At 42.1% G+C, this 14,055-nt stretch overlaps 1 protein-coding gene and 1 non-coding gene across 3 annotated transcripts in view; one reads left to right on the top strand and one right to left on the bottom strand.

Annotated features, from left to right (window-relative positions):
- SGMS2 (sphingomyelin synthase 2) overlaps positions 1-14,055 on the bottom strand; it is a 91,832-nt gene that overhangs the window by 61,002 nt on the left and 16,775 nt on the right. The gene's annotated exons all lie outside the window — the stretch shown is intronic.
- On the top strand, positions 7,069-7,140 carry TRNAC-ACA. Its single transcript has one exon. It is a non-coding gene; the product is annotated as a tRNA-Cys (tRNA).

The raw sequence follows: 14,055 nt of genomic DNA, 5'->3' as shown, positions 1-14,055 counted from the left end.
TGAGTAGGTTAACAGAATGAGCAGACTAGATACACCTGAGTTACTTAGGGATCAGTAAACGTGTGTGAGTTCATCAGCCCTTGTTTGGAAAGGTTTCTTTACAGTCCTAAATCTCTCCTTCCTGTAATCTGTTACCTTTAGTTCTTGTTTTTCTCTCTTGTAAACTTGTTGTCCTTACTATTAAGATTTCTAAGAGGTTGTTTACTGCAGCCTCCTCACTAGTTATCAGCAGTTTGCTTCTTCTGTTCAGAAAATGAATAACTTGTACTTACTTTAACTCTTATAAGGGGCTTCCCAGGTGGGAAGTGTTTTGTGGTGGATCACAATAAACTGTGGAAAACTCTGAAAGAGATGGAAATACCAGACCACCTGACCTGCCTCTTGAGAAACCTGCATACAGGTCAGGAAGCAACAGTTAGAACTGGACATGGAACAACAGACTGGTTCCACATAGGAAAAGGAGTACGTCAAGGCTGCATATTGTCACCCTGCTTATTTAACTTATATGCAGAGTACATCATGAGAAACACTGGGCTGGAAGAAGCACAAGCTGGAATCAAGATTGCCGAGAGAAATATCAATAACCTCAGATATGCAGATGACACCACCCTTATGGCAGAAAGCAAAGAAGAACTAAAGAGCCTCTTGATGAAAGTGAAAGAGGAAAGTGAAAAGTTGGCTTAAAGCTCAACATTCAGAAAAACTAAGATCATGGCATCGTGGTCCCATCACTTCATGCAAATAGATGGGGAACAGTGACTTTATTTTTCTGGGCTCCAAATTCACTGCAGATGGTGATTGCAGCCATGAAATTAAAAGAACGTTACTCCTTGAAGGAACTTATGACCACCCTAGAGCAGTATTAAAAGCAGAGACATTACTTTGTCAACAAAGGTCTGTCTAGTCAGGCTTGGTTTTTCCAGTAGTCGTATGAATTGTGAGAGTTGGACTATAAAAAAGCTGAGAGCCGAAGAATTGATGCTTTCGAACCGTGGTGTTGAAGACTCTTGAGAGTGTCTTGGACTGTAAGGAGATCCAACCAGTCCATCCTAAAGGAGATCAGTCCTGGGTGTTCATTGGAAGGACTGATATTAAAGCTGAAACTCTAGTACTTTGGCCACCTGATGCAGAGAGCTGACTCATTGGAAAAGACCCTGATGCTGGGAAAGATTGAGGGCAGGAGGAGAAGGGGACGACAGAGGATGAGATGGCTGGATGGCATTACTGACTCAATGGACATGGGTTTGGGTAAACTCCGGGAGCTGGTGATGGACAGGGAGGCCTGGTGTGTTGCGGTTTATGGGGTTGCAAAGAGTCAGACACGACTGAGCAACTGAACTAACCAACTCCCTCCCAGGTGGCACTAGTGATAAAGAATCCACCTGCCAATGCAGGAAATACAAGAGACGTGGTTTGATCCCTGGGTTGGGAAGAAGAGAGTTACCTGGTCTACCTCTGTCTCATGACCCAACTCAAACATCCTCACTCTTAGGTTTCCTTCTAAACAATGTCAAAGCAAATTACACATTAGCATATTTACATAATCTGCTGTTTCACAAAGGGATGTGTATCATGGTCTTCTTTTAAGTCTTGGATGATATTCAGAGGACAAAATATGAGTCAAAAAAGTAAACTCCCAGGGACTTCCCTGGTGGTCCAGTGGCTAAGACTGGCTCCCAATACAGAGAACCCAGGTTTGAACAAGGGTCTGTATAGTCAAAGCCACAGTTTTTCCAGCAGTCATGTATGGATGTGAGAGCTGGACCATCAAGAAGGCTGAAAGTGGAAGTGTTAGTTGCCCAGTCATGTCCGACTCTTTGCAACCCCATGGACCTTAGTCCGCCAGGCTCCTCTGTCCATGGAATTCTCCAGCAAGAATACTGGAGTGGGTTGTCATTCCCTTCTCCAGGTGGTCTTCCCAACCCAGGGATTGAACCTGGTCTCCCACATTGCAGGCATATTCTTTACCATCTGATCCATCAGGGAAGCCCAAAGTGAAAGAAGGCTGAGCACCAAAGAATTGATGCTTTCAAATTGTGGTGCTGGAGAAGACTCTTGAGAGTCTTCATCTTCTGCAAGGAGATCAAACCAGTCAATCCTAAAGGAAACCAACCCTGAATATTCATGGGAAGGACTGGTGCAGAATCTGAAGCTCTAATACTTTGGCCACCTGATGCAAAGAGCCAACTTATTGGAAAAGACCAGGATGCTGGGAAAGACTGAAGGTAGGAGGAGAAGGGGGCGACAGAGTATAAGATGGTTAGGTAGCATCACCAACTCAATGGACATGAATTTGAGCAAACTCTGGGAGATAGTGGAGGACAGAGGAGCCTGGTGTGCTGCAGTCCATGGGGTTACAAGGAGTCTGAAACAACTTAGTGACTGAAGAACAACAAGGACAACAGGAAACTAAATCCCACAAGCTGCAACTAAGAGTTTTCATGCTGTAACTAAAGATCCTGCATGCCTCAACACAGATCAAAGCTCCTACATGCTGCAGCTAAGACCCTGTACAGCCAAATAAATAAAGAAATAGAAAGAAGGTAAACTCTTGGAACCAAAAAGATTTATCTGGTTTTCAAACAAAAGAACAAATAAAATACCAGGAATAACTGGAAAAGGGAAAGGGGAAAAAAAAAGTGAAACAAGGGGCATGCTAGTAGAAGTTTTTGCAACTGAATCTTAAGCGAAAAAAAAGAAAAGGAGAATGAACCAAAGCACCCAGAGCCCAAGGATGATGAGCATGTGTTGAGGATAGGGGCCAGAAGTGAGAATCAAGACGTGAATCATATATCCTGCTGGTAGCACCCAGGCTCTAATGGGCTGGCACAAAAACGCATGGTGATGCCGACCAAGTACATAAATCAGCCATGAGCTTTTACGTTGAGCTTCTAAATCATGCATAGTCAGAGGCTACACCTCAGAGTACACAAAGGAAAAGTCTGAGTAAGCTTCATGAATGTCATTATTAATGACCATCCTAGACTCTCTCTTTGGAGGAGGCAATGGCACCCCACTCCAGTACTCTTGCCTGGAAAATCCCATGGACAGAGGAGCCTGGTAGGCTGTGGTCCATGGGGTCGCTAAGAGTCAGACACGACTGAGTGACTTCACTCTCACTTTTCACTTTCATGCATCGGAGAAGGAAATGGCAACCCACTCCAGTGTTCTTGCCTGGAGAATCCCAGGGACGGTGGAGCCTGGTGGGCTGCCGTCTATGAGGTTGCACAGAGTCAGACACGAAGGAAGCGACTTGGCAGCAGCAGCAGCAGCAGTCTCTCTTGCTATTGAGATACAATCCATGGACTTTGAATACTTTGGATATCACCTTGATTTCTGAATATAGCACCTTCAAGAGAAGGATAGTGTTTAGCACATTGAGAAAGAAGCTTTGAGGTCCCCCTCAATCTCTCTACAGTGTCTAAAGCTTGCTATAAAGAAAAGTGAAAAACTCCTAGTCAATCTTACAGAAAGGTTTAGATAGAAATGTTGTATCACCTTGTTACATCCCAATGCTACATCACATTTCTAAACAAACTTACTAAAATATGTCTAGGAAATGCAAGCATGTGTATTCTCTCCAGTGAGAATATACACATTCATTTTTCATTGTTTCATGGTACTTCAAACTGTAATAATATATTAGGTGGTGGGTCACTCTCTAATTGAGAGCAGTGGGAAATATGATGAAAACAAGAAAGTAAAGAGGCTTCCTGCGGAGAAGGCAATGGCAGCTCACTCCAGTACTCTTGACTGGAAAATCCCATGGACGGAGGAGCCTGGTAGGCTGCGGTCCATGGGGTCACTAAGAGTCGGGCATGACTAAGCAACCTCACTTTCACTTTTCACTTTCATGCATTGGAGAAGGAAATGGCAGCCCACTCCAGTGTCCTTGCCTGGAGAATCCCAGAGACAGCGGAGCCTGGTGGGCTGCTGTCTATGGGGTCGCACAGAGTCGGACACGACTGAAGTGACTTAGCAGCAGCAGCAGCAAAGAGGCTTTCTAAGGGACAGAGCATGCGCAAAGAATACTTTATTACAAGCAGAAGACCTAGTTTGAATCTGGATTCTGATATTTCTAAGTGTGATCTTTAAAAGTCACTTTAACAGATTCAACATGCAGAAAACCAGCAAACTTATAGTTGAACTCAATAACACAACCAATGCATTGGATCTAATTGACATCTCTAGACAGCTTCATCTAGTAGCAGCAGAATACACATTCTTCTCAAGCTCACATGAACATGCACCAGGAGAGACCATATCCTGCACCATAAAACACACCTTAATAAATTTAAAAGAACAGAAAGTCTATTCTATTTTTTACTGTCTCCTTTTATATCAAAATGGAATTAAACTAGGAATCAATAATGAAAGATAGCTGGAAAATCCCCAAATACTTGGAGATTAAATAACACATTTCTAATTAACACATGAGCCAATAAAGAAATCCCAAGGGAAATTTTTTAAATGTTTTGAATAAAAATGAAAATACAACTTATCAAAATTTATGGATGCATCAAAAACAGAGGGAAATTTATAGCAGTGAATGCACAATTCAGAAAAGAAGATCTAATATCAATAATCTAAGTTTATCTACCTTATGATACTAGAAAACAAATTAAACCCCAATAGAAAAAGAGAAATAACACAAAATTAGAGCATTAATCAATGAAATTAAAAACAGGAAATCAAGAGAATTTAATGAAACCAAAAGTTCATTATTGGAACAGATCAATAAAACCAACAGGTCTCCAGGCAGGTTAATCAAGAAAAAAAGAGAGAGAACACAAACGACTGATACCAGAAATTAAAAAAACAGACTTCCAAAAAAAAAAACCGACTTCCCTGGTGGTATCAGTGGATAAGGATCCACCTGTCAATGCAGGGGACATGGATTCATCCCTGGTCTGGGAAGATCCCACGTGCGGTGGAGCCAGGAAGCCCATGCACCAACTACAGAGCCCACTGGCGACTACTGAAGCCCCACACCTACAGCCTCTGCTCTGCAACGGGAGAGGCCAGCACAACGGAGAGCAGCCTCCGCTTGCCACAACCAGAGAATGCCCATGCGCAGCAACAGAGGCCCAGAGAAACCAAAAATACATAAATGAATTGGTTAACTTAAAAAGGAATAGAAAGGAGGACATCACTGCACATCTCACAAATATTCAAACACAATCTGCCAAAACTCAAAGAAAGAAACCATCTGCATAAGCCTGTATGTATTAAATAAATTGAATCAGTAATTAATAACTTTGAGAATTTCCTGGTGATCCAGCGGTTAGGACTCCGTGCTCTCGTTGCCAGGTCCCTGGGTTATATCCCTGGCTGGGGAACTGAGATTACCCTGCAGGCCACGTGGCACAGTAAAAAAAAAAAATAATAATAATAACCTTATAAAATAGAACGCACCAGGCCCAGATGTGTTCACTGGTGAATTCCACCAAGTGTTTAAGAAAGAAATTATACCAGTGTCTTTCAGAAGACAGAAGTAGAGGGAATATTTCCTAATTCATTCTAAGAGGCCACATAAATAAAGTCAACTGATCTCTGGCAAAGGATTAATGACAATATCTTGCAGCAAAGACAGTCTTTGCAACAAATGGTACTAGATCAAGTGGTCATTCACGTGCAAAAAATTAACCTAGACACTGATCTTATACCCTTCACAAAAGTTAACTCAAAATGGATCACAGGCCTAAATGTAAAGAACTAAATTAACTCCTAAAAGATAACACAGGAGAAAACCAATTGACCTTGGGTATGGAGATTATTTTTTCAATACAACAGCAAAAGCACCATCCTTGAAAGAAATAATTGATAAGTTGGACTTCACTAAAATTAAAACCTTGGACTCTGTGAAAGGCAATGTCAAGAGAATGAGAAGACAAGCAACGGACTGGGACAAAAATTTGCAAAAGAATATCTGATAAAGGACTATTCTCCAAAATATACCAAAAGCTCTTAAAATTCAACAATAAGAAAACAAAAAACCCAATTAATAAATGGGTCAAAGACTTGAACAGACCTCATCAAAGAAGATATAGAGATAGAAAATAAGTGTATGAAAAGATGCTTCACATCATATATCACAGGGAGATACAAATTAAAACAACAATGAGATACTACTACAACTATCTGAATGCCCAAAACCTGGAGCACTGACAAAACCAAATGATGGTGAGTATGTAGAGCAACAAGAAGATGCGCTAACGAATGGTCAAAATGCAAAATGGTACAAGCACTTCGGAAGACAGTCAAGCAGCTTCAACCAAACTAAATACACTTTTATCATACGATCTAGCAATCGTGCTCCTTGGTATATACCCAGAGAAGCTAAAAGCTTATGTCCATACAGAAACATGTACAAAAAGGCTTACAGCAAGGTTATTCAGAACTGCCAAAAATTGGAAGCAAACAAGATGTCCTTCAATGGGTGAATGGATAAACTGTGGTGTATCACATTATTATTTATTAATAATAATGGTATATTATTCAGTGATAAAAAGTAATGACCTATTTCAAGCTACAAAAGGGAAAAAAAAAAACATGGAAGAGCTTTAAGTGCAAATTGCTAAGTAAAAGAGCCAATCTGAAATGGGTGCATACTGTATATGATTTCAACTATATGACATTCTGGAAAAGGCAAAACTATGGAGCTAGGAGAAAGATCAGTGGTTGTCAGGGGTTGGTGGAGAGAGGAATGAATAGATGACACAGAGGGGGTTTTGGGCTTGAAGAACCTATTCTATATGATACTGTAAATGATGGCTATGTCATACATTTCTCAAAACCTATAGAATGTACAAGAGTAGCCCTAATGCAAACTATGGACTTTAATGTGTCAACACTGGCTCATCAACTATAACAAATATACGCCATTATTGCAAGATGTTAATGACAGGGGAAAACTGGGGGATGTGGGAGCATAGCCTGTGAGAACTCTGTTACTTTCCAATCAATTTTTCTGTCCATGGGGTCGCAAAGAGTCGGACATGACTGAGCGACTGAACTGAACTGAAAACCACTCCAAAAAATAAAGCCTACTAATTTACAAGAAGGACTTCCCTAGTGGCTCAGACGGTAAAGCATCTGCCTACAATGCGGGAGACCCAGGTTCGATCCCTGGGTGGGGAAGATCTTCTGGAGAAGGAAATGGCAACCCACTCCAGTACTCTTGCCTGGAAAATCCCATGGGAGAAGCCTGGTAGGCTACAGTCCACGGGGTTGCAAAGAGTCGGACACGACTGAGCAACTTTACTTACTTCAATTTACAAAAAAGTACTTCTCATAATTATCTATAAGCTCACTCATTTTAAAGTTATTTTAAGAGAGCAAAAGTTTTTTCAAAAATAAATTTTAAAAAACCCCTCCAAATATTGTGATTTAACCTGTAAAGCAACAGTCAAAAATTAATGTCGAAATAGCCTCCAGTTATGTCCTTTAAGGACAATGACAATTTGCTCAAGCGCAACCACTGATCTAAAACTGCCTTACAATTCAAAAGCACTTAAGTCTTTTAAATATAGAGAACTTTCTGAACACTGCTTAATGTTGATGAAACAACATTTGTGGTTAGGGCAGCATTCCGTTTTATAACTCTGCCCGCGAAGGTTTTCATACTCTAGGTACATACTCATTCCAACAGACATGAAGATGACATTTTGTGTACCAAAGGGCAGGGCAGAGGTTATCCTGCTGAAATGAAAGGTTCCATTCAGGGTGGAGCACAAGCGCGGATAAGGAGGGGGCTTAGCACAAATCTCTAATGTGTTATACGCAGGCGTGTACCCTGTTGAAATTACAACTAAGACTTGTTTTCCTTCTAAAATGACATTTTTAGGACATCCCTTGAGAATATTCTCACAGCCAAAGATGCACTTTAATTGAGCTCCCTGGTGAAGAGTTCCCAAACTGCTTGCCTCAAGGAACCTTGCTGTCAAGAGCTTTGCTATCAGCTAAGAAGACACAGCTAACACAAGCTCATCTGCCAATAAGACAGAAATCTGACCACAGAAATAACAGCCACGTCCCAAAAGATATCTCTTCAGCCATTTGCAAAATTCCAGGGAAGTTTTTATACTGTGATTTTAAAGTAAAACATTTGCGCTTCAAACAGCCTTCTTAAGGCTTCTGTGAGTTACAGTTAAAAACTACACGTGGGGGGGGGGTGGCGGCTGGGCCGCCGGGCATCCCCAGGGGTGCGCCCCGGGGGTGCACCCTGCAAAAAAAAAAAAAAAAAACTACACGTGGAACCACGTGCAGGCGGACTTAGTCGGTCACCCTGAGCACCTGTGGCAAAGTAGCACAGCCCAGCATATAATTCTCCTCTCGGTCCCACCTCAAAGAGGGTGGGATCTTTGCGCCTTTTCCTGTGAAGCCATCCTTAGGATGGAGGCAAACCTAAGGACCCTGGACCTCAGAGCTCCACCTCCAGTTTCCTGCTGTAGTCACACCCTTTGCTCACTGCTGCTCCTGGACAGCCCCGACCCTGGCAGCTCACAGTTGACACCACACCACTTCCACTACTTCCCTTTCCAGACACAATATTTAGAAACTATTAGTAACACTTGTGGTTGATTAGGAAAAAAAAAAAAAACTTAATAATAAAGCTGGCTCATCAGACCACTATATTTGTTAAATTAGTTACATTAAAAGAAACACTCTAAATTCTCATTAGGATATGATCAAATCTCATATAGATGAATAAAAATGTATTTGAGGACAAGTGATTTTTAAAAAATCACTCTGTCAGGACGTTCCTTGGTGGTCCAGTGGTTAAGAATCCGCCTACCGATGCAGGGGGGATGGGTTTGATCCCTGGTCTGGGAAGATCCCACATGGCACGCAGCAACTAAGCCAGGGTGCCACAACTACTGATGCCCATGCGTCTTAGAGCCCGTGCTCTGGAACACGAGAAGCCACCGCAATGAGACACGTGTGCACCAGAACAAACAGAAGTCCCCACTGGCCGCAACCAGAGAAAAGCCTGAGTGCTACAACGAGAGCCCAGTACAGCCGAAACACATAAACAGATGCCTTCTGTCAATATTCTCTTCTTTTCAGGTTTCATGTTGTAAAGGATCAAAGGATTCTTAGATTTCAAAAAGAGCTGATTAATCACTTACATGAGAAAGTGAGTATGTACCCAACCTTAAGATTATTTTTTCAAATAGTATTTTGGAATCTAGGTTCAAGCACATCATTTAAAATAATAATCCAGCCTCATTTTCTTTCATAATATTGGTAGAACAGGGAAGGGGCTCAAGTGTTCAGCAAAGGGGGCAAAAAGAATAGAAATGAAACTTAGGGTCTAACATCATATAATACCTTTAGTAATAGATATAGATGGATATATACATGGATTATATACATATATGCATATATATACACACATAAGCTACATATGTTTTTTCTTTTACTTTTTCCAATTAAACTTATAGTTTAGAACTTGCCAAATATCTCAATACTATAGAAAGATACATATTTGTTGTTGTTGTTGTAAGCAAATCAAAAGACCTGTTGTCTTCCTGATTTCCTCATGTCATATTTTCACTCAGATAAACTCGACTGTGATAACACAGAACCCGACTCCTCCTAGGTGGGCAGGATCTATTTTCAGGGGGTGATATCATCTCCGCTGTCCTGATTTGAAAGGACTTCCTGTATGTCAATTTTTGTTTCCCTCTGTCCAATACACATCACCTCTAGTTCACATGAGACCATCCCCACCCCCTGCCCGGTCTGTGGGATGGGTGTCTGTCCCAGACTATTCCATTGCCTCATCTCTCTTTTAGCAGTTTCATTACTGACACACCCTAAAGTAGAACAACGGTTGCTAGAATAAGAAAGGAAAGTTCTTTTAAAATCTTGGCCACCTTGAAGATAAAAAGGGCTATCTAGATATTCAATCTTGCATTTAAAAAACATGCACATTCCTTCCCTAGTCCATTTCCCTTAATATCAGGTTTATTATTATAACAACTCTGAGAATCATACTAAAGTTTTTATATTTGATCTAAGATCCTTGGAAAAATTTCTGGCCGGTTATGCTCTGGGGTCAAGAAGACCTCACAGTGATTTTAAAAGAAAGTACGGATGTGAGAGTTGGATGATAAAGAAGGCTAAGAGCCAAAGAAATGATGCTTTTGAATTGTGGTGCTGGAGAAGACTCTTGTGAGAGTCCCTTGGACTGCAAGGAGATCAAACTAGTCAATTCTAAAGGAAATCAACCCTGAATATTCATTGGAAGGACTGATGCTGAAGCTCCAATACTTTGGCCACCTGATGTGAACAACCAACTCACTGGAAAAAAACCCTGATGCTGAGAAAGATTGAGGGCAGGAGAAGGAGGCAGCAGAGGATGAGATGGTTAGATGGTATTACCAATTCAACAGACATGAATTTGAGCAAACTCCGGGAGACAACGGAGGACAGGGAAGCCTGGCGTGCTGCAGTCCATGGGGTCGCAAAGAGTCAGACACAACTGAGCGACTGAATAACAACAACAAAAAGTGAATTAGGAGTACTGGAGACCATCTCTTGCAGTTCATGTCTGGAAAGGGTGCTGACACACCCCTCTGTACGTCAGAGGAATAAAAGCTGGTCACAGGGAAGGGTCTGACAAGAACTAGCAAGTGTCTGTTTTGCGGCAGGCAGGGTAAACTCCTGGAAACAAACAGACATGGTCCATCCCTGTGGAGCCTACCACCCAGGGTGGGAGACAGCCTGTCAAAATAAGGAAACAAGCACCTAATTACAAATGGTGAAAGTGGATCAGCAGTGCTGAGAGAAGATAAGAGGAGAGACTAACTTTAGACAGAGGACAAGAAAGGACCCCTTGAGGAAGAAGCATTAAGGTTGAGAAGTGCAGGATGAAAAGATGCTGGCACTTCATAGTTGTTAATTCAAGCAAAAAGCCCATGATTTGGTGGTACAGCAAGGTGTGACTTGGGTTAAATGGAAAAACTCAAAGAAAATAACACACATATCTTTATATGTATGCATGTATGTATATAATCCACATACATATATATATTCATAAATTACATGGATTAAAACAAAAAATATAAAACACTTCGTTACCTCAGTTTCCTATTAAGTATGGCCTTCAGTTAAGGGTGGGCATTTAATTTAACATCCTAACCAGACCAGTTCTGAGTAAAAGAGAGATTTACTAATAATTATACCAGGGGGCTTCCCTGGTGGCTCGGTGGGAAAGAATCTGCCTGCCAATGCAGGAGACATGGGTTCAATCCCTGGTCCGGGAAGATCCCACGTGCCACAGCTAGTGAGCCTGTGCTCCAGAGCCTGGGCGCCACAACTACCGAGCCCTCAAGCTTCAGCTCCTGAAGCCTGGGTGCTCTAAAGCCTGTGCTCCGCTACAAGAGAGGCCACTGCAATGAGAAGTCTGCACTACAACTAGAGAGTAGCCCCCACTTGCTGCAACTGGAGAAAAGCCCGTGAGGCAACGAAGACCCAGCATAGCTAAAAATAAGTAAGCAAATAATTTAAAAAGCAGCAACCACACCAGGACAATATGTACACACAGGAACTGTCCCAGCAGTCAGGACACACTGCATGTATGCATGCTAAGTCGCTTCAGTCCTGTCCGAGTCTTTGCAACCAACCCCATGGGCTGCAGCCCACCAGGCTCCTCTGGCCATGGAATTCTCCAGGCAAGAATACTAGAGTGGGCTGCCATTCCCTCCTCCAGGGGATCTTCCTGACCCAGGGATGGATCCCACATCTACCTACATTTCCTGCATTGGCAGGCAGATTCTTTACCACTAGCACCACCTGGGAAGCCCCATCAGGACACATAATCACCTTAATTATAACAGACTCCATGGAACACGGCAAGATGTCATGAAATACAGATCAGATGAACAATATTAAAATGTATCTCCTTTAATAAAGTTTTTAAAAGAAAAAAAAGGGTTTTAAGAATTGAATTGTAAAAAAAAAAAAAAAAAAGAAATGAATTGTAAAAATCTAAAGTCCATAGAAGATTTTGTCCATGTGAAGCAACATCCTATTAAACTAGTGAGCCTGTGCTTACAAATGAAAGGATACAAATTAAAGAATGAAGAGTAAAGTATTAACATAAGGAATTAACCTCTAATAGGACCAGAAGCTTAAAGTAATATTTTCTTTAATTAAGAAAGCTAATCCTTTCTAAAAACATAAAGCAACCACATACAGACATTTCCGCACCAGAGTCTGCAGTACCACTTAGTCATTGCCGTTACCGGGAGACATTTGCACAAAAACAAGATTTATATCCTTCTCTTGCTTCTATTCTTCCACCTAAAGGAATAATCCTCCATTATTAGCAATGCACTTAATATCTCCACAGCAACTAGTATAATTGGGGTGTTGTGGCAGGAGGATAATGAAGTGGAAAACCAAGTGATGGAAAAAACACTTCCCCAAAGCCTTGGCGGGAAAATAACTACCGAGAAGAAAAAAAGGAAACTTGCTAAAAAGAACCATTTGGGGGTTACTTCAGTCAGTCGCGACTTGTCCTTTAAGATACTGAAGTATGCAAGGAGGCAAATAAAAGCTTTCAAAATGATGAACTGTATGGAGGAAGTGCAGATCACGCAAAAGAACTCTGAGGTAGGGAAGAGATGAGGTTCCTAAAATAGACAAGCAGTGATTTCCACAGGTTTTCACATGTGGCTCCCAAGAAGATACAAGGGTACCAGGTAAAGGGAAAATGCCCAAGAGGGCATTAGAGCTAAGCTAGCCTCCCAGACCAATCACTGGCCACTGCGGAGAATGGGGAGGGGAAGAGGGGCCATCCTGAGCAAATACACCCTGAGCCCAGGCCAGACAGTGGCTGCGGAAGGCTGAGGGCAGCAGGTTGAGAATCAGGAAACCTGGGCTCTTGGCCGGCTTCTGCCTGACACAACACAGGGGTAAATAATGCAGGCAAAAAAGGAGTATTTGAGAATACCCATTAATTTAGAAACCATGTGTTGAGTGCCTACATCATGCTAGGAAATTAAAAAAAAAAAAAGAAAAATTTTGCTCCTGAGGAGCTCAGTCTGGAAGAAACATAGTTTCAGCAGAAAATCATATTGCAGTATGGTTGTCCAGTGACAGAGAAAGGCCTGACTATTCTGGAACAAAGAGGGGACACCTACCCCATGGGGGTGATGGGGAGAAGGGAAAGAGTGAGGAAAGAGTGAGGGGGAGGCTGGAGATCAAGGCACTTCTGCTTGAAATCAGTCCTCTAAAATGTCCAACAAGATCACCACGTAGAGGAATCCTCCACATTGTAAAACCCAATGAACACCATGTTCTCATCTTACTCAGCTCGAGAACTCAGAACAGAACTGATTACTCCATCCTGCTTTACACACTCAATTTTGTTGGCATCTGGAACGCTGCCTTTTTGGTCCTCCGCCTACCTCGCTGGTTACTCCCAGGTCTCCCCCTACTTGATCTATTTATTAACTTTGTTAGTCTGCAGGGCCTAATCTCTGCCTCTCTTCTTGGCCTCCAAAGTCTCCCCAGGTGACTCTAGACTTCCCATCACTTTATACAGCACTCCTCTGCTGACACAGATCTGACACACCGCTGGCCATGATCTTGTCCCTGCACGCAGTTTTCAGAATCACTGCTGGTTGTTTGACAACTCTCTCCACTAGGATGTCAACTGGACAACTAGTTGACCAAAATAGAACCCTATTCGCTACAAACCACCCCCCCACCAACCCAGCAAAAAAAAACAGGATTTGTCCTTGATTTCTCCTACTCTGTCATTTCACCCACCCGAACCTATCCAATCTTGTCAATTCTGTCTCCAAACCTCTCAAATCCATCCACTGCTCTCCATCTCTAATACCACCACACAGCTCCAGCCCACATCGGGTCATGTGTGTCTCCTTCTTTTAAAAAAAATACTTATGGATTTGGCTGTGCAAGGTCTTAGTTGCAGCACGCAGGAGCTTCGATCCTCATTGCAGCATACCATGCGGGTCTCCAGTTGCAGCATGTGGACTCTTAGTTGTAGCCTATGGGATCTAGTTCCCTAACAAGCGA

This window comes from Cervus canadensis, chromosome 19, assembly GCF_019320065.1.
Source record: "Cervus canadensis isolate Bull #8, Minnesota chromosome 19, ASM1932006v1, whole genome shotgun sequence".
Taxonomy (NCBI): domain Eukaryota; kingdom Metazoa; phylum Chordata; class Mammalia; order Artiodactyla; family Cervidae; genus Cervus; species Cervus canadensis.
This window is presented reverse-complemented; position numbering and strand designations above follow the sequence as displayed.